We start from the raw sequence: 20,367 nt of genomic DNA, 5'->3' as shown, positions 1-20,367 counted from the left end.
TTTTTTCAACAAAAAAATTAGGGTGCAGGCCCTGGGGATGGGGACCCAAGGGCCAGTAAATTAGAAAAAGAAGGGGGGCCACACAGCCCTCCTTCTTAAAAAAATAAAATAAAAGACTGGCATTGCGCTGGAGGCCACGCCCCCTCCTTGCAGCACTCTGCAAATGCGCCCCCTGGCCAGTTGTAAGTTGGGGAATTAATTCCCCTTCAATACTGAGGGTCCCTGAGGGCCAACTAGCCCAACAGGTATCTCCAGTGTGCGCCAGGGCGCTGCATTGCAGACAGGTGTTCTGAGGCCATGCCCCTTTTTACACCTCTATGCAACGCAGCTCTGTGACGCTTACTGGAGGTACCTAGTGGGCTAGTTGGACCCTAGGGACCCTCAGGATTCAAGGGGACTTAATCTCCCAACTTAAAAAACGGCCACAGGGCATGTTTACACAGTGGGGAAGTGAGGGGACGGGGCCTGAAGTGACGTGTGCAAACACGCCCTATGGCGCGTTTTAAGAGGTAGTTTTAATCCCCTGCCCTATTATATACTAGGGGCTTACAGAGGAGGTCATGCTGATCACAGGGGGACCCCAACGCATAGTGTTCCCTAGTGTATGTAGGTGTTTTCACTGTATTCTAAGTGTCTTTTAACATAGCACTGGCTCTAGGACTGGTTAGTCAGACTCAGTTACCACCAGTATCTGTCTGAAAAAGTTGAGGGTACAGGATGATTTTGCAACAAGGCTTCTTTCTGCTCTTCTGTTTGTTCTTTCTGCACGTTATCCTTCTTCCTGCACTTTTCTTCGTCTTTACTTCTGTTGCTTCTTTCTGCATTTCTTTTTTTTCTTTCTGTGCGTTTTTTCTTCTTTCTTCACATGTCCTATCTCTGTTGGCATAGTTAGAAATTAGCATTTAAAAAACCTTTGAAATTCACTGAAAAAAACATAGGTTTCAGGCACGTTATAGTTAGGAATTAGCAGTTAAAAAAACCTTAGAAATTCACTGAAAAAACCATAGGTTTCAGGGGCGTTATAGTTAGCTGGACTTTTCACCCGTACAAAACCATTGAAATTCCCCCGTTATAGTTAGTTCAGCTAACTATAACTCGCACGCCCGCAATGCACTGCTGATGACGTCACATATTACATCACTCATGACATGGTCAGTGACATCACTCATGACATCACTGATGACATCTCAAATGACATCACTGATGACATCATCCTTGTGATAGAGTGGCAGACCTCCTCTCACCCTAATATAACCTTTGATACACATTCAAAAATGGAAACTAAAATGTTCAAAACAATGGACATACCAATACCAGTTACAACAACCTATTCAGTAATTCTAAGATCCACATACACATCCACTCATTCACCAACAGTCCTATACAGTCACTCATACATGTACTCACTCATCATATGTACTCATACACCTATACATCCTGTTACACAATGCCACTCATCCATAGAGTTACTCACACACAGTCACTCATGCTAATAAAGAATCAAACATACATTTACGTGCATATACAGTTATACACACACCACCACACTTACTTCTACAGAAACTTACACATACTTAGTCTTTTAAACAATCACTTATAGAAACACATACTTATTCGTACAGGAGCTCTTTCAATCTCTCACTCTCACATATACTCACTTATATACACCAAGTCACATATACTAGTTTAAAACATATGTAGTTACTCATAAAGACACTATTGAGACAGTCTATCACTCACTAACACACCCATGCACACTCATCCACCCATACAGTCCTGCACACATGCTGTCTTCAACACATACAAACAGTGTGCCACTCATTCATGCACCTATGCAGTACGTAATACCCCCCACCGAACCATACAGACACTCAGACACTCATACAGATACTCAAAAGACCAACTAATAACCTATATAGACACTCATGTAGCTACTCACCAACCCATGCAGCCACTTATACACAAAGTGAGAGACTGATACAGATATTTACACATTTAAACATTACTCACTAAGGCATGTATTCACTAAGATACACTTAATCAGTTAGTTATACAATCAATTTTTCAAAAACAAATCATCCATTTAGACACTTATATATCCATTTATTCTTCCATCGACCTTGAGATATCCATATATAAAACATATGTAATTTTCAGAAAAACACACATTCACTGGATGATGTCATCAGTGATGTCATTTGAGATGTCATCAGTGATGTCATCAGTGATGTCATTTGAGATGTCATCAGTGATGTCATGAGTGATGTCACTGACCATGTCATGAGTGATGTAATATGTGACGTCATCAGCAGTGCATTGCGGGCGCGCGAGTTATAGTTAGCTGAACTAACTATAACGGGGGAATTTCAATGGTTTTGTACGAGTGAAAAGTCCAGCTAACTATAACGCCCCCGAAACCTATGGTTTTTTCAGTGAACATATATATATATATACACACACATATATATATATATATATACACACATATATATATTACCTACTGGCGGTCGCCAGTAGGTAGTTATAGTTAGGACCCCTTTTCCATAGGAAATCCGCAACATTCTATTTAGAATAACTTTGGCGCCGGTCGATGAATCCTCGCGAATTTCTCAAAATAGGTGGGGCGCTACGCTCCGCTCCTACCCTGAAAGTCTCGGGGGGGATTCGTCAAGCGGGGGCTGAGATAAAAGGGGGGTCCCAAAACGCGTTTTTCCCATGCATTTTTCCATAGGACCTTTAGACAGAGCTACAGCCCGAACGGCTGAACAGAATTACTAGAAATTTGGCAGAGAGGTAGTCCCTATGTCAAGGAAGTGCCTTTTGTAGGTTTGGTGTAAATCTGTTCAGTAGATTCTGAGAAAATAGCCTTTAAATCAATATATATATCTGAGCCCGCTTACGGTACGCTTACCGTACGCTTACCGTACGCGTACGGTGGCGTGCGTGAGCGCGATTCTGATTGGCTCTTAGATCTTAGTAAACATTCGAATCGGCCGAAACCAGGAAGCGGTGTCCGCCATTTTGTCTCTCGCACTGAGTGTTATTTATCAAACATGATGCCCAAAAGCATGTTACGGGGCTGTTTTGACAACTCCCTCCCACATAGTCATGTTGAGGGAGTCCCCAAACATCCCCCAAGAGCAAAAACGGTTTTATTTTTTTTTCGGCAATTTCGCCGAGTACGCTTACCGTAAGCGTACGGTAAAAAATTGAAATAAAAAAAACACTATCCACACTTACCCCACCCCCTGTGCTTTTGGTGGCCGTAGGCCACCAAATGTACAGGGCTTATTACATCAGTAAAAAAACTATATTTTGGCAACATGAAATTATAAAATCGAAATAAAAAAAACACTATCCACATTGAGCCCACCCCCTGTGCTTTTGGTGGCCGAAGGCCACCAAATGTACAGGGCTGATTAAAGTTGATAAAAACCGTGCACGGAACGCACTGCGTTAAGTGGGCGCGCACGCCTCGAATGGCGTAAAGTAACTTAGCATTTAAAAAACCGTACAAATTCACTGAAAAAACCATAGGTTTCACACACGTTATAGTTAGGAATTAGCATTTAAAAAACCTTGCAAATTCACTGAAAAAACCATAGGTTTCACACATGTTATAGTTAGCGGAAATTTTACTGATAAAAAACCAATGAAATTGCCCCGTTATAGTTAGTGCTGGCAACTATAACTCACGCGACCGCAATCTTCTGCTGATGACATATGTGTCTTTATAAAAAAAAATATTTGTAATATATGTATAGCTAAAAATGTATGGAAGAAGACATGGGCAAATAAGTGTCTAAATACAGTATTAGCATCAGCAGAGGATTGCGGTCGCGTGAGTTATAGTTGCCAGCACTAACTATAACGGGGCAATTTCATTGGTTTTTTATCAGTAAAATTTCCGCTAACTATAACATGTGTGAAACCTATGGTTTTTTCAGTGAATATATATATATATATTCACTGAAAAAACCATAGGTTTCACACATGTTATAGTTAGCTGTACATTTCACTCGTAAAAAACCAATGAAATTCCACGTTATAGTTAGTGCAGGCAACTATAACTCACGCGACCGCAATCCTCTGTTGATGCTAATACTGTATCTTTAGCTATACATATATTACAAATATTTATTTTTCATAAAGACACATATGTCATCAGTGATGTAATATCTGACATCATCAGCAGAGGATTGCGGTCGCGTGAGTTATAGTTGCCTGCACTAACTATAACGTGGAATTTCATTGGTTTTTTACGAGTGAAATGTACAGCTAACTATAACATGTGTGAAACCTATGGTTTTTTCAGTTTATATATATATATATACACACACAAATATATATACACACACACATAAATATATATATACACATATACACACACGTGCCTAGCAAAAAATTAATGTGTCCCCTCATGTAACGTAACTGGTGCTATCTAAAGCACTCTGATACCTGATTCGGGTCAAGTTCGCGCTGTATAAAACTCAGCAAAAAATAAAAAAATATATATATATATATATATATACACAGAGAGAGAGAGAGATTTTGATTTAACTTCTAGAACAGAATCCTCTTTGAGGACTTTAAAATGGACATCTGACGTAGGCCAGACGAACAACCATAGCAACACCCGCTGTTCCAAGTGCACGAGCTCATGTAAGAATGTCTTTTGAGAATATCCTTCCAAGAGGCTCTAATTTGCCGCATCCTTCCACTGTGTCCTGCATCAGGGAGAAATGTGGTTATTATGATCAAGATTTATAAAGAAGTCTGTAAGCCTCTCCACAGTCACACTGCTCCTCTGTCTGTTTCAATGTACTGTAGATGCTCTCTGAAGGGCAGAATGGTAAAAAATAAACACTGCATGAAAAGCGGCCACAAACCTTTTGCTGTTATCGTACGCAAATTATATTTTGTAGCATTCTAGTTTAAAACATAAAACGTTTTCTTGAGAAAATATCTATAGATTTTTACATACACTTTAAATATGTTGTGCAGCTTACCTTTAATCTATAAAGCTATTAAATGTATTAAACTTAAGAAAAATTGAAAGCCTTACCGGTACAAGAGCTTCAATTGTCATCTTTAGTACTGTGTTCGATGCCATGCTGCGCTCCTTCCCCATCGCAACATATAGAAATAATGCAGCATTTGCTTTCAGACGCAAGCTACACTATGGGGGTTGGTCAAATACAGAGCTCATAAAACCTACTAGTACACACATTCCGATCTCCAACTATAGGGACATATTCCCAAAGAGCACGAATATTCCTTTTTCTCATTACAGCTTTCCTTTTTATGAGAATGGGATTACTTCATTCAATGAATTAAATCATGGATTCCTCCACCATGTTTCATGCTCTGAAAGTTTTGTAAGCTATCATTTTCAATATCATGTATTTTTAGAGACTTGATTTTTCGATCCAGAGACTCGTTATTTCAGGTAAAGAGAGTGGACCTGCCTGAATATAATAATCATGTTAGTAGTACCCAAAATATATTGTGTAGGGTAATCTTTTACTGCAGTGAGTTAGCAGAGTGACCACGTTGTAAAACAAGAGGCAGTCTATTTCATTATATCTACCACTCTTTCTTTTTGGTGCCATGCCTGTCAAATATTTGAAGGCAACCACTGAGGTTTGGGAAGGTTTTATTTAGATGATCCATTTAATTAAAAATCTGGTTCCACTGGAGCTTAACCTTCGGTGTAGAGATTTATTGGAAATACATTATGTCAATGCTTTTTATGGGGGGCCTTTCATTTAATTTTTAGAACTCGGTGCAGATTTTCTAGGTATTTTATGGTGACATTATCTCTACATCATCTGATCAATATCATGTAATTTTGGGGGGTATTTCATGACGATTTTAAAATAGAGTTTTGGAAACACTCAATCTTACCCTAGGTGTGAGGATAGTTATTGACTACATAAGAACATTTCATGCTTCCGAGCTGGTTTTTGTAGTCTGCATGCTGCCAGTCCAAATTTCAATCATATAATTCGTTCGGATTGCTTCAAGAACGCATTATTCTTTCGAGGCTTTGAAAAATGAATGCTTAACTCTGAAAGGCGACATGAAAAGTGGTACATAAAGAACACTATTTCAAGTCGTACACGGTTTAAGGAAGGAAAAAAAAGATCAAATGGGAGTGTTGGTACAGCTCTTGTCTTTATAACAAATATTCTAACATTTCAACCTGAATATAAATTATTGTCATGGTCTTGAGCAGATCCTTTATCAGCAAGTCAAAATGTTGAAGTTCGAGAAGAGAATTGTCATGATATTGAAATATAATAGATAACTCATATTTACAAAGCTCCTAAATTCACCACACATAAATGAGACTTTAATTCTTCAGTTAGATTCTAAAATGTCACACTTTACTTGTTCCAATAGCAAAATTTCGCTCATTTAAAAAAAAAAAAAATGTCTATCAATCAATCAGTCATTTGTAAAGCGCACTACATACCCGTGAGGGTCTCAAGGCGCTGGAGGGGGGGCGCCACAGACCGAACAGCCAGGTCTTGAGCATCCTCCTGAAGGTCAGCAGGTCTTGGGTCTGTCGCAGGAGGTTGGGGAGGGTGTTCCATGTCTTGGCAGCGAGGTGGGAGAAGGATCTCCCTCCGGTGGTTGTTCTTCGGATACGCGGGATGGTGGCGAGTGAGAGGTCGGCGGAGCATAGCTGGCGGTTGGGGATATAGAAGGAGAGCCGTCTGTTGAGGTAGGCTGGGCCGGTCTTCTGGAGTGCCTTGTGTGCGTGGATGAGGAGCTTGAAGGATATCCTCTTGCTGACGGGGAGCCAGGGCTGGTCCCTCAGGTGGGGGGTGATGTGGCCGTGGCGTGGTACGTCAAGGGGTAAACAGTCATAATATCGAAAAAAAAATATCGACTGGACAGAATATCAAGTTTTAAATATAGAATGGACAGAACATCGAATTGCCAAAATATAGTGGTGAAGAATATCAAAAGTCAGGTAAGAAATATCGATTTACATAATATAGAAGTAAGTAATATCAACAGTCATAATATAGTTGTTAAAAATATCGATTTTTTTTTATAGTGTTTTAAGTGTTAGTTTCTATGCTCGCTCTTTCTCACGATACAGCTGGTGTTATTATCCCTACCTGTGGCGCTTCCAGGGGGCTGGCGAGTCCTTAACTGCTGTCCTTCCCCTCCCGCTGTCGCTGTGGGATTAGCGGCGACCGCTGTGTGGAGGCTTCGCTGGACTACGGTGCCCAGGCTCCCTTGCTGCAACTCCCGGAGGCGGACACCCTGCATTTCGCGCCCGTAGGCGCTTTAAAAATAACTCCGCCCCCTGCTTCGCGGGACCGCTAAGCCCGGGCAAAGGGCGGGCCCTCTGTGGCCCTCAGAGGCCTGCAGAGACTGGACTGGGCCAGAGACTCTGCTTGCGCAAGTATTGTTTATCCTATTCCATAGGTGTAAGGATTGTTGCTTATTTGGGTGTAGCACTGCGTGTTTAGTTTGTACATACCCTGCCTGTAGCTAGCGATTAGCTTTATTTGTACCTGATGGCTAAGGGTAAAAATGCGATTACGCAGCAAGGGGTGGGCACCGTGGATAATTACCTAATCATCATCATGTTATCTGAAGAGTTGTCTCTCACCCTGGTAGACATACATGCGCCCAGTGATTCCATCACTAATGTTGGGAACATTGCACTGACTATAGCACAGGTGCATGACAAAAGACATGTAGCTCAATCAGCCAACCCTAAGGTTGATTCCGAGTATGCCCCGCCACCCGTTAAATCAGCACGAAAATTTAAAAAAGCACTCCGGAGGCATAGGAGGAATGATAACCAAAATAAAGTTGTAACCACTAAACATAAAAAGGGTTCCTCTACGGGGGACATAGGGACTGTGATACCCATACTGACCAACCCCACTACTCTCTCGGTAGATCAAACTGATTTACCTAATTCCGGGGTTGTGGAGGATGCGGGGAAATTCCTGGTTAGCCCTTGTATGGATGATCACCCCTTCAGCACGCCTGATAGAGACTGCGAGTTCTTGCCAAGTTTTTCTGCCAGCAGTGATGGAGGGGGGTCACCACATTATCCGGGATTCTCACCCGCGTCTTCCTCATCCCCAAAAGATATGTCCCCATATAAAGTTGACTGTAAGCAAAGAGGGGGCGGCCCACCGTTAGAGCAGCAAACAGAAAATTCACAGAGGAACTTATATCCAACTTTGAGGACCGCGAATGATCAATCAACTCCCCGTGAGGCCATTTGCCGCGCTATCAACGAGGGGGACCTCTTGGGAAAAATTGAGCACCTGGTTAAACTTTCTATGCAGCCCCTCTTTGAAAAAATTATGATGATTAATACGCACCTGGACCTGATTGAGAAAAAAGTAGAAGAAAATTCATCTTCACTTTCTGGTTTGGCGAGTAACTTAGGTAATATGAACCCTAGTAAAACATCTGTAAAAGTGTCGACAGTGCGAACACCAGCTCCATCATGTTCTGCGACCACCTCTAAACCTATTCAGAGTAGTCAAATACTATCTTGCCCTTCTCAAACTAAGGAGCTAACCGTGCCCTTGCCGACAAAAAAGTCTGTCAAGAGGACGGAACCCCATAGTAAAGCAGGGGATTTAACAATGGCTACCTTGACTCTGGAAGGAAAACCAGTACCTTCACAATATAAGGCCACTAAGGCCAATAAGGACAGTGAGGTTGGAAACACTAGTAATAAAACTTGGCATCCTCATAGCACAGTAGATTTACCCCTGGAAGCTGCCCCCTACGTGATTGTTATGGTGGGCGTCCCTGAGCTCCCCTTTGAAAATAAGGAAGATCATCAAGCCCTAAGGAATAAAGTCACTTATTGGCTGAGCAATAATAGACCCTTGCCCGCCCACATAAATGGGGAAATTCTACACGTTAGGCGCTGCAACTGGGTGGGGGCCTGCCCCAAAGACAAAACAGGTGATGTGATCATTGTAAACTTTAAAGATTATAGAGCCGTTGGGCACATTGGGGACTGGTTTGATCCAAGTAGTAATGACTCCATGTCCACCCATTACCTCAATTATTTCTACCCATATGTTCTAGCCCAACGTCGCAAGAACCATGAGGCAAAAAGGCACCCTGTGAATAGGTCTGCCTGTATGTGTTATGATCCCAGCCGGACCTCACTGCTGCAACCAGTTAACTTATCTAATTCCTATCCTAGGCAGCATTATCCTTGCATCAGAGGCCCGAACTATGGTGATAACTCCCTGTGGGTTAACAGAGGCATGGTTCCATTTGCCCACAACATACCAACTTATAACCGGTTTGAGGTTTTTTCGGGTCTTGATTGCGTGGATTGACACGAGAAGGATACTCGTGTTAGACCATCGCTAGTTTTAGGGGGGCCTGCCAACATTGTTAGTGGAAATATAAATGTACAGAGGCCATTGGCCTCCAATGAGGGCAGTCTACAAGTTCAAACTGTTCTCAGTGCGACTAACGCTGATACTGGGAAAGACTGCTGTAAGGTAGTAAGCATACTCGATGTTAAGGATGGGGGAAATAACGAAGGCCTTCGCCACAAGCAATTTGGAAAGGCAATGGATAAAGGATACTTATGTGACCTCGGGGACAACGAAATAAGGAAAACCTGCACATTCCTTTTCTGGAATGTGGCAGGACTAAAGGAGAGAATAAAAAATCCATCTTGGGAAACTGTCACAGATGGACATGATATAATGGCCTTTCAGGAAACTTGGTCTACGGACCCAGTACACTTTAATGGTTACAAAAGTTTTCACTCCGGCAGAGGGCAGCCAACATGGAAGAGCTAAGGGTGGCTTACTCACCCTGGTTTCGAATCAGCTTAAATGCGCCAAGACTCAGTTTACTTCAAAATCTAGCTTTTATCAACTAATCAACCTAAGAAACAAGAAGGGGTTTAGTATTGTTCTTATAAATTTTTATAACAATATTCCTAGGAAAGAAATCCCTAGCACCTTAATAATGCTGAGGGAGGATATACAACACGAAACAGATAAAATTGGCAGGGAATTTATGATCTTATGGGGGGGGGGGGGGGGGGAGTTTAACTGCAAACTCTGCCCTAGGGGTAATCAGGGCATCTGCGGTTTAACAATAGAGCAGGAGACAAATCCATCTCATTTTAATCACTCCTTGCTCGGGGATTTATTAAATGACATATTGTTTATGTAGGACTTGGGTTACGTAAATGAAATTGCTTACAAACCTACTACCTTTGTGCCCACATTTATTGGAAGAGGAGCACAGTCTACAATCGATTTTATCATCGCCTCAAATAATTGTAATCATAAGATTCTTAATTCAAACATTTTGGACTTACCATTAAGTGATCATCTGCCCCAAATAATGGAGGTTGAAAACCCTTTTTTCAATGGGCTTGAAGATGTACCCACTATGTGCACTGTCCCTGATGTAGTTTTAGGCAGACAGAATGGGTATAACTTAAAATGGAGCAAGGTGGTCCCGGAAATGTTTTTGCGTAAGCTGTTGAACGCTTGCCCAAGTAGTTTCTCCATCTGTCTGGATGAAAAGTCTAACAATGAGATGATAATTGAGCATTTTAATATAATAGCTTCCACAATAAAGGATAATCTGTGGATGGAGGTTAGGAAGAGGACTAAGGGTAAGAAAAGTTGGTTTGATAATCTTTGTACCCGGTCTCTTACCGACCTTAAACGCGCAATTCATAGGACACCTCGAAATCCCACAGAAATAAGAGGTTGTAGGAAAAAATATAATGAAGCCCTAAAAAATAGGAAAAACACCATTAAAAAAAGAGGCCCTGGTAGCTTTATGTGAAGCATCACAGCTAAAGGATGCATCTGCATTCTGGAGGGCCGTAAATACCCCGTTCCTCTATGATAATTCCAAAGCACGTATAGAGATTGCTATCGCTGAGGAGGATTGGGTAGAGCATTTTTCATTCCTTTACAAGTCCCAAGATGCAAGTCATAGTATAGATTCTCCAGTAAGGGCTATTGTGGATGTGGGGACTGAACGACTCGTAATAACCTTGGAGGAAGTTATTGCGGGTCTGAAAGCAATGAAGGGTGGCAAGGCGGCAGGGCCGGATGGAATCCCTGTAGATCTGTTTAAAGCAAACATCGAGGTCTGGGGTCCATTGCTGGTACAACTTTTTAATGCAGCACTGGCTAGGGGCTTAAACCCGTCTTGGCTCACCTCGATCATTGTACCCATTTACAAGAAGGGAGACAGACAAAGTTGTGTTTGCTATAGACCCATCTCCCTTCTGGATTCATCCATAAAAATCCTTGGGAGAATCGTCCTGGCAAGATTACAAAACTGGATTGAGGAAAATGATTTAATGAGTGATTTGCAATATGGATTCCAAAAGGGCATTGGCACAATCGAACAATGTCTAAATTTAATGATCCTCCAATCAAAGTATATAAAGATAAAGGGCGAACGTTTGTATCTCACGTTCGTGGACCTTTCTTCGGGGTTCAATTGTGTATCACATGCCAAGTGATGGGCAATTTTGAAAGAAATGGGTGTGGAAGATTCCATTGTCTGCTTTCTTAAAGACTTATATTCTGGGGCCACAGCATCGGTCCATTATGGTAACGGGGGTCAGTGCACTAGAAGGTTTGAGGTGGGCCGGGGTGTGCGCCAGGGCTGCGTCCTGGCCCCCTTCTTATTTTTGCTTTATATAAATGGCTTGGAGCGCCACCTATTGCAGGAGTGTGGGGACATGCCTTAGGTGGGGAGGAGGTCTGTCCCCGCGCTCCTGTATGCGGATGACGCGGTCCTGATGGCCCGTACCCCCATGGCACTACAAAATTTGGTTAAATCATTTGAGACCTTCATGTCTAGTTTAGATTTGAAGGTTAACTGCAATAAAACTGTCTCTATGTACTGTGGTAATGGTTTTGGAAAGCAGAAAAAAATAATGTTTTTGAATAATGTCCCTTTGGAAATCGTCCCTACTTTCTCTTATCTCGGAGTCTTGTTCCATGACACTGGGGCATGGACTAGTGCGATTAAGGCCAGAACCTTTTTGTTCCAAAAAACTATAATGGCCTTGAAAAACTGGGTAGGAAACCGATAAAAGAAATTTTAACAATATATAAAGCCACATGCACCTCGGTAGCTATGTATGGCTCGGCCCTCTGGGGGTAGTCCAATATTGACTTAATTCAAAAAGCAGAGAATAGGTTCCTGAGGTACATCCTGACAGTCCCTCAAAGTGTCGCGACATACATATGTCACACTGAACTTGGCTTACCTTATATATCTGACACTATCAGAATCCAACCCCTACTTTTGTGGCACAGGGTATGGACAACAAGGGAGTGTGTTATGAATCGGGCCGTCCTACAGGATGTTTTAACTTTGGATAATGTGGGTAGATCTGACTGGCTAAATTATGTCAAAAACTTTATGATCAATATTGGCTGCCAACAATATTATGAAGACCCACTCTCAATGGATAGTATATCTAGAAACCTATTGTCTAAGTTATGTATGGAATACCTCGAGGACATAAGAAGACAAGAGGAAGCGAAGAAAAAGTCAGTAACTTTGCACCTTTGTTTGTTAACTCATTTCAAAGTACAGCCCTACTTAACCTTGCTGTTGTCTAATTATGATCAATTTCTTTTGACCCATTTCAGATTAAATATTGTGTTTAGACTCCTGACCTTCCCAGAAATGAATTTATGGTCGTTTAATCTGCCCTTGTGCCCGTGTGATGACTCTTCGTCCCAATCTGACATCCATATTCTATTTTTCTGCAAATTTTATACTTTACCTCGCAGGCAGTTCATTATACCATTTCTTAAAGAACTGAAATTAAATAAATGCCGCCCAGCTTTTTTAGAATTTCAACGAATGGACACTGTTCTAACTGTTACCGTAGTTTTAAGCTTTTTTAAAAATGTTTTTAAACTTAGGAAAACGATTGGGCTTGGATGAAATATAATATGACCCGTTGTTTTTTCTTTTTAATATTTTTCCTGTGAAATTTGTAATCTGATGTTGTTGCTTTCATGGTTTTTGCATTTTAAACCGAATAAAGTTTTTCTTGAATCTTGAAGTGTTAGTATACGTGTTAAAAGTATGTATTAATTTTGGAATGTATGTTTGAATATTTTTAAAGTAATTATTTTATGTTATTTAATTTTTGTGTATTTTAATTCCTTAGTGGGTTGTGGGTTTATAGGGGATTAGGGTGGGAAGCAATTTAATTTTAGTACATGAAATAATAATTTTTAGGAATTATTAATTATTTTTAATTTAATTTAGCGTTTTACTTCTGTAGCGGGTTGTGGGTTTATAGGGGAATAGGATGGGAAGTAATTTAATTGTTATTAAGTAATTATTGATTGGTATTGAAAATTAATTGTGTGTTGATTAATTATTAAATAATTTGTATTAATTGGTAATTAATTTGTATTTATTGTTTAATTGATAATTATGTTAATTGTATTAATTTATTATTTGTAGCGGGTTGCAGGTTTATTGGGGAATATGGTGGGAAGTAATTTAATTGTAAATAATTATTGAAATAATCTTGTATATTGATAATTAATTTATTATTAATTAATTATTAATAGGTATTTTTATTTAATAATTGTGGTATTGAAAATTAATTGGTTGTTAATTATTAAAAGGTAAATGTTTTTTTTAAATTATTGGTATTTACAATTAATTATTAAATATTGTGTGATTGGTAACTGATTTTAATACTTTATTTTTTGTTATTAATAATTAATGTATTTTCAATAAAATATGAAATTATTATTTTCCCTACTATTGCACTCACTGGAGTGGGAATAGTAATTTTTACTCCTATGCTATCCAACGCTTTCCCTACTATTGCTCTCACTGGAGTGGGAATAGTAATTTTTACCCCTATGCTATCCAACGCTTTCCCTACTGTTGCACTCACTGGAGTGGGAATAGTAAATTTTACCCTCCCGCTATCCAACGCTTTCCCTACTGTTGCACTCTCTGGAGTGGGAATAGTAATTTTTACCCCTACGCCATCTGACGTTTTCCCTACTGTTGCACTCACTGGAGTGGGAATAGTAAATTTTGCCCTCCCGCTATCCAACGCTTTCCCTACTATTGCACTTACTGCAGTGGTAACAGTAAATTTTACCCGCCCGCTATCCTACGCAAAAAATATTGAATATTTTTAATTAATATTACGTTAATATACATGTATTACATTATTTTTTTTACTTACATTAATTATTTATTAATTTTAAAGTTATTTAAGTATTTTTAAGTATGTTTTAGTTAATTATATGTATTATTTCATTAATTTTACATTACTTTTAAGAAATTTTCAAAATTTGATATTTTGACCAACTATATTTTTTACAACGATATTTTGGATTCTATATTTTTGTACTTATCTGTTTGTAGATAGGGATTCGATATTTTAGCATTCAATATTTTTTCCTCGATATTTTGGCAAGTCGATATTCTCCTTCTCGATATTTCGTCAGTGATCCACGTCAAGTATCAGTCGTGCCGAAGCATTTTGGATGCGTTGTAGTCGTTTGATGAGCTTGGTCAGGGCTCCCGTGTAGAGGGTGTTTCAATAGTCGAGTCTGCTGCTGACAAGGGCCCGGGTGACTGTCTTTTTTGTATCTGTCGGGATCCATCTGCAGATCTTGCAGAGCAAGCGGAGGGTGTTGAAGCAGAAGGAGGAGACGGCGTTGACCTGCTTGGTCATTGAGAGCATTGAGTCGAGGATAATTCCCAGGTTGCATGCGTGGTCGGTGGGTTTCGGGGCTGCTCCCAGTGCCGTCGGCCACCAGGAGTCGTCCCAGGCTGAAGGGTTGGAGCCGAGGATGAGGACCTCCATCTTGTCCAAGTTCAGCTTCAGATGGCTGGTCTTCATCCAGTCAGCGATGGCCTTCATTCCTTCATGGAGGTTGGCTTTGGCGGTGATGGGGTCCTTGGTGAGGGAGAGGATCAGTTGAGTGTCGTCGGCGTAGATTATGTTGAGGTCATGCTATTGGGAGACGTGTGCGAGTGGGGCCATGTAAATGTTGAATAGTGTCGAGCTGAGGGAGGATCCCTGGGGTACGCCGCAGATGATCTCGGAGGCTTCTGACCGGAATGGGGGGAGGCGGACGCTCTGGGTTCTGCCGGAGAGGAAGGAGGTGGTCCATTCCAGCGCCTTGACTCGGATCCCTGCGGCGTGGAGGGCGTGCGTGTAGTGTGCAGTGGCAGATGGTGTCGAAGGCGGCGGAGAGGTCTAGGAGGATTAGTGCTGCAGTCTCGCTGTTGTCCAGCAGGGTCCTGATGTCGTCGGTGGTGTCGATGAGGGCGTTCTCGGTGCTGTGGTTGCTGCGCAACCCTGACTGGGACGGGTCCAGGATTCTGTTGTCTTCAGGGTATCGGGTTAGCTGTCTGTTGATGATTTTCGCGATGACCTTGGCCGGGAAGGGGAGCAGAGAGATGGGCCGGAAGTTCTTGAAGTCTCTTGGGTCAGCCTTGGGTTTTTTCAGTAGGGCGTTGATCTCGGCGTCTTTCCAGCTCTCTGGGAAGGTCGAGGGAGAGATTGATGGCATTGCGCAGGTGGGGTGCGATGGAGCTGCTTGCTTTGTTGAAGACGTGGTGCGTGAAGGGATCTGATGGAGAGCCGGAGTGGATTGTGCTTATGGTCTTGATGGCGTCATCGATGCCCACGTTGGCCCAGGCTAGCAGGAGGTCGTGGTCGATAGTGTGCAGAGGGTCTGTTGTGTTGCTGTCTGTTGGGTCTGTCTGGGTGTTGAAGCTGTCGTGGATATCTGCTATCTTGCAGTGGAAGAAGTGAGCGAGGGAGTCGCAGAGGGCTTGTGACGGCGGGATGATGGTGTTGGAGCTGGGGTTGGAGAGTTCCGTCACGATGTTGAAGAGCTCCTTGCTATTGTGTGTGTTGTCGAGGCGGTCTTTGAACGAGGTTCTCTTGGCGGCCCTGATGAGGTGGTGGTGGTGGTTGCGGATGGCGTCCTTGTGTGCTGCGCAGTTGTCCCGAGTTTGTTCGCTGTGCCATTTCTTCTCTAGTTTCCGGCAGGCTTGCTTGGAGGCTAGGAGTTCTGGGGTGAACCAGCTGGCCCTCGTGCTGGTGTCTCTGTGGGTGGTTTCTTCAGCAGAGCGAGGGTGTTGGCGCAGTCTTCGATCCAGTGTCTAAGGCTGTGGGCAGCGTCGTCGGTGTTGGAGGGTTCGGTGGGTGGGCTGAGAGTGAGGTTTGCATGTAGTTGGTCTTCGGTGATTTTGCTCCAGCAGCGGCGGGGGATCTGTTGGGTGCGGTGGGTTTCTGGAAGGTGAAGTGGATGCAGCGGTGCTCGGTCCAGAGGAGTTTGGTGGTTTGGCTGACGGAGATGTGCGGCTGGAGGAGAAGACGGGGTCGAGCGTGTTGCCAGCGGAGTGGCTGGGCGTTGTGACGAGTTGCTTTAGTCTGATGTTGGCAAGGTTCTCGATTAGGGTTGTGGAGTTGTTGTCGTTGTTGTTCTCAAGGTGAAAGTTCAGGTCTCCGAGCAGGATGTAGTCAGTGGAGGTCAGGGCATGCGTGCTGATTAAGTCAGCGAAGGAGTCGCTGAACTGGGAGCGGGGTCCGGGGGGGGTCGGTTGACGAGGGTGCCTCTGAGGGTGGAGTTGGGGTCTGTGTGGATCTGGAAGTGCATTTGTTCGGCGGTGCTAAGCGCGTCATCGGTGCTAGTCGCGACCCTGATGCTGTTCTTGTGGACGATGGCGATTCCTCCTCCGACTCAGTTGGTGCGGTCTCTGCGGGTGATCTTGTAGCCGTCTGGGATGGCTATGACGGGTGCGTAGGAGTTGTTCAACCAGGTCTGTGTCAGGAAGGTGACATCCGGGGATGTTGTGTCGAGCAGGTTCCAGAGCTCGGCGGCGTGTTTGCTTGCGGAGCGGGTGTTCAGTAGAATGCATCGCAGGTGGGTGCGGTCATTCTTGGCAAGTGGTTTGTCGGTTCTGAGGCTGGTGTAGCTGCAGTTCCGGCAGGTGAAGGGACTGTGGGTGCGTTTCGGGGCATCCTTGAAGCAGGTGTGGGTCCGTCCGGGGTTGAGAGCGTGGAGTGTGCTGGTGTCGTAGCGGCGGTGGTCGTCGTAGCGGGAGCGGGGGCCAGGGGTTCTGGAGCTGGGCGCGGTCCAGGCACAGACGGGCACAGACTGGCACAGACAGGTTTGCCTTCAGCGCACCTGCTGCACGCGGCCACGCGGCAGCCGGATATATGGGGAGGTGGGAGGGAGGAGCAGCTGGGAGGCGGGGCAGCGAATGGGCAGTCAGGGGGGCGGGGCCGCAGGGGACACAGCGGCAGGGGGCGATGAGGGACAATGGAGAGAACAGAAGGAAAAAGGGCACAGAATAGGGCAAAAGGGCACAAAAATCAATAAAAAAACGTGTGGCACAGAAGGCAAAAGGAATGCAAAAACAACAGTTGATGGACAGAATGCAGAACAATTTCATACGTTCACCCCAGTACAGAGATCTGGGCATAAATCCATCATTTTTTTGCTCACTATGCCTTTCCAGTTTGAACCCAGCCATATGCAAATCAGTCTTGACCTTGTGCCTCATGGGTACAGTCCAGCCCGAACTGCCAAGCCAGGTCCTCCCTGGACTGGAAACCAGCATCCTAGGACCGGTTTCGGGGTTTCACCTCTCTTCAGCCAAGATAGCTTGATTCCAGTGGCATGGAGAGCACAGGACCCACGTCTGGACATACCCTTTCCACTCAGGGTGACAAATGCAAAAACAACAGTTGATGGACAGAATGCAGAACAAGGTCCTACATTCACTCAGTACAGAGATCTGGGCCTAAATCCATCGTTTTTTTGCTCAGAAGGCAAAAGGGGCACAAAAACGAGGGGGAAACGAGTGGCACAGAAAGCAAAGGGCACAAAAATAAATAAAAAATTAGTGGCACAGAAGGCAAAAGGGGCACAAAAACGAGGGGTAAACGAGTGGCACAGAAAGCAAAGGGCACAGAAGTCAGTGAAAAATGAGTGGCACAGAAGGCAAAAAGGACACACAAATACGGGGCAGCTGGGAAACAGAAGGCAAAAGCGGGCAGAGAGGCACGGGGGCAACGAGGGGAACAGAAGGGAAACCGGGCAGAAGGACACGGGGCAGCGAGGAATACAGAAAGGCAAACTGGGCAGTGACACAGGGCAGCGAGGGGTACAGAAGGAAAGAAAACGGGCAAGAACCACGTGCAGGCCGCAGGAGAAGACAGACAACAGCGGTCACGGACACAACAAAGAAAATACAGGCAATACAGTAAAACAGTAGGCGGAAGATGAACAAACTTGATTGCTCAGCAGCGGCAGCTGGGGCAGGGACACACAGGCGGAGCTGTGCGGAGGGGGAGCGACCTACCTGGTGGGTCAAAGGTCGCACTTCAGCACTCAGTCAAAAGTAGCCCCCGCTAGAAGAATAAAAAAAATCTGTACAAGACACATGCTTTAAAATTAAGCCTGGGCGGCGGAACTCCACGAAGTGCAAAAAAAGAACTCAGCCGCACTATGCGGAGCTCCTCAAGCGGCGAAGTGCATTAGAGAAATGTCATTTGCAGTGATTTTTAGTGCCAGGTGCTTGTCCACACTGTGAAATCATCGCGAACTGCACCATGCACAGTGCAAGTGGGCGCTGCTTCCTTTCTGCCGCTCAAGGAAATTTTTACTCGAGCGGCAGCTTTCTCTACGCGAACGGTCATGAGCATACGTGACCACTCGCAATGAGAAATCTGACCGCCCGTGTTGAGAAAGCTTGCCGTGAGGTTGATTTTCCATGCTCGCAAACTTAATGTTGACGATCGCGAACAGGGAATAAATCTCGCCGGGAGGTGGATTTTCCTCGCTCGCGTTTGCCACCTTGACAATGATGAACGCGTCAGAGGGAAAAAACTCTGCGAGCTCCGTGTAACACAGAGTACGGAAAACTTTGCAAACCCTGCGAGCGGAGCGGAGTTCTCCACCCAGACTTATTTAAAATGACTTCACTCAAAGAAATCAAGCTAAGATAAATTCAAAAAGTACTGACTCAAACTCATGTGTTCTTAAGACCAATAGATTCCAGTACTGAAATCAAACACTTAATTATTTTTTACACCTAGCAAACTGAGACTCCTCGTTGAAATCCAATGAGAGGCTGGGCTCATAATTCTTTTTCACACAGCAGGCCGGAATTTATGGAGGTAATTAGAGGGCAACCATTATCCTAAGTGTTTCTTCTAGATCATCCTATGAAAATGGCCTGTCCAGCTACATTGACGGGAACACAACTTAAGTTTACATAACGTCGTGATAACATATTCAAATATTTTAAAATAATATACCAAAACTAATTATTTTGAGCTATTTTATTTATAGATAAATCTCTTCTTTAACCTGTTTATCGACAATTTTCTTTATATTTTATTTGGAACATATAATTACTCAGTGTATTAAACAGGTATTTAAAGAGTCTACAAAGTCAGCTCCACTGAGCACAGAAATGAATTTCAGTCCTATGCGGACCGCATTACAATAAAAACAAGGGTGTACCAGTCAATTGTAAAATATAAAATATATAAATTCAATACAAAATACATCCTGGGTACCTCTTTTTTAGTTTCAGCTAAAGCTGCTTTTTATGCTGTTGCGCAGATTATTTTACTTGCAGGCAAATTTACTTTTTTTCTTTCCATGGGTAAGGATTGTGGTCTGTTTGCGTTCAAGTATTTGCAGTAAATACCACCCGCTTTGCTGAGTTAAAAAATAAATAAACACCTTAACATGTTTAAGTTACCATGACAGCGTGCACTGTGTGAAGATCTCCATTAGAACCTTGGGTTTACAAATCTTTCTGGGATTTGGTTGAATGTTAACTTTTTCTTGCTCTAAAGTCATCCAAAAATACCACGTGTGGTGTCAGGAAAGGGTACACGATTCAGGCTGGGGCTCCCATTCGACACTTACTGGCCAATATTCCCATTTAATAAACAGCAGACCAGTGTTTCATTTAATTACTCACCCCAAGAAGTTTAATCTAAGAAGTCAGTCGCTCTTCTGCAAATCGAGGTAAAATAACCATTGTCACCACATGGGGCTTGGTGATACAAATGTGGGTATGTGCACTTTTCTTTTAACCCCCCCACCCAATCTGGGTGTGAGATGGAGTGCCTCGTGGGGAGCTAGGAAGCGCGGAGCTGTGCCTTGAGCGCTCAGAAAGGATAGCGCCTATTGTAGTAAAGTTGCCTGGTGTGGGCCGGCTGCACATTTCGCTAAGTCCATATTCACCAGAATCAACGCCAATCTATGGTTTTCTTTTGAGTAAACTTTAAAGCAGTCGCTTATCACACACAACAGCCAAGTCAAA

Source organism: Triturus cristatus, chromosome 8 (assembly GCF_964204655.1).
Source record: "Triturus cristatus chromosome 8, aTriCri1.1, whole genome shotgun sequence".
In the NCBI taxonomy this organism is placed as follows: domain Eukaryota; kingdom Metazoa; phylum Chordata; class Amphibia; order Caudata; family Salamandridae; genus Triturus; species Triturus cristatus.
The sequence above is the reverse complement of the archived record's forward strand: the minus strand, read 5'-3'. Positions refer to the sequence as shown.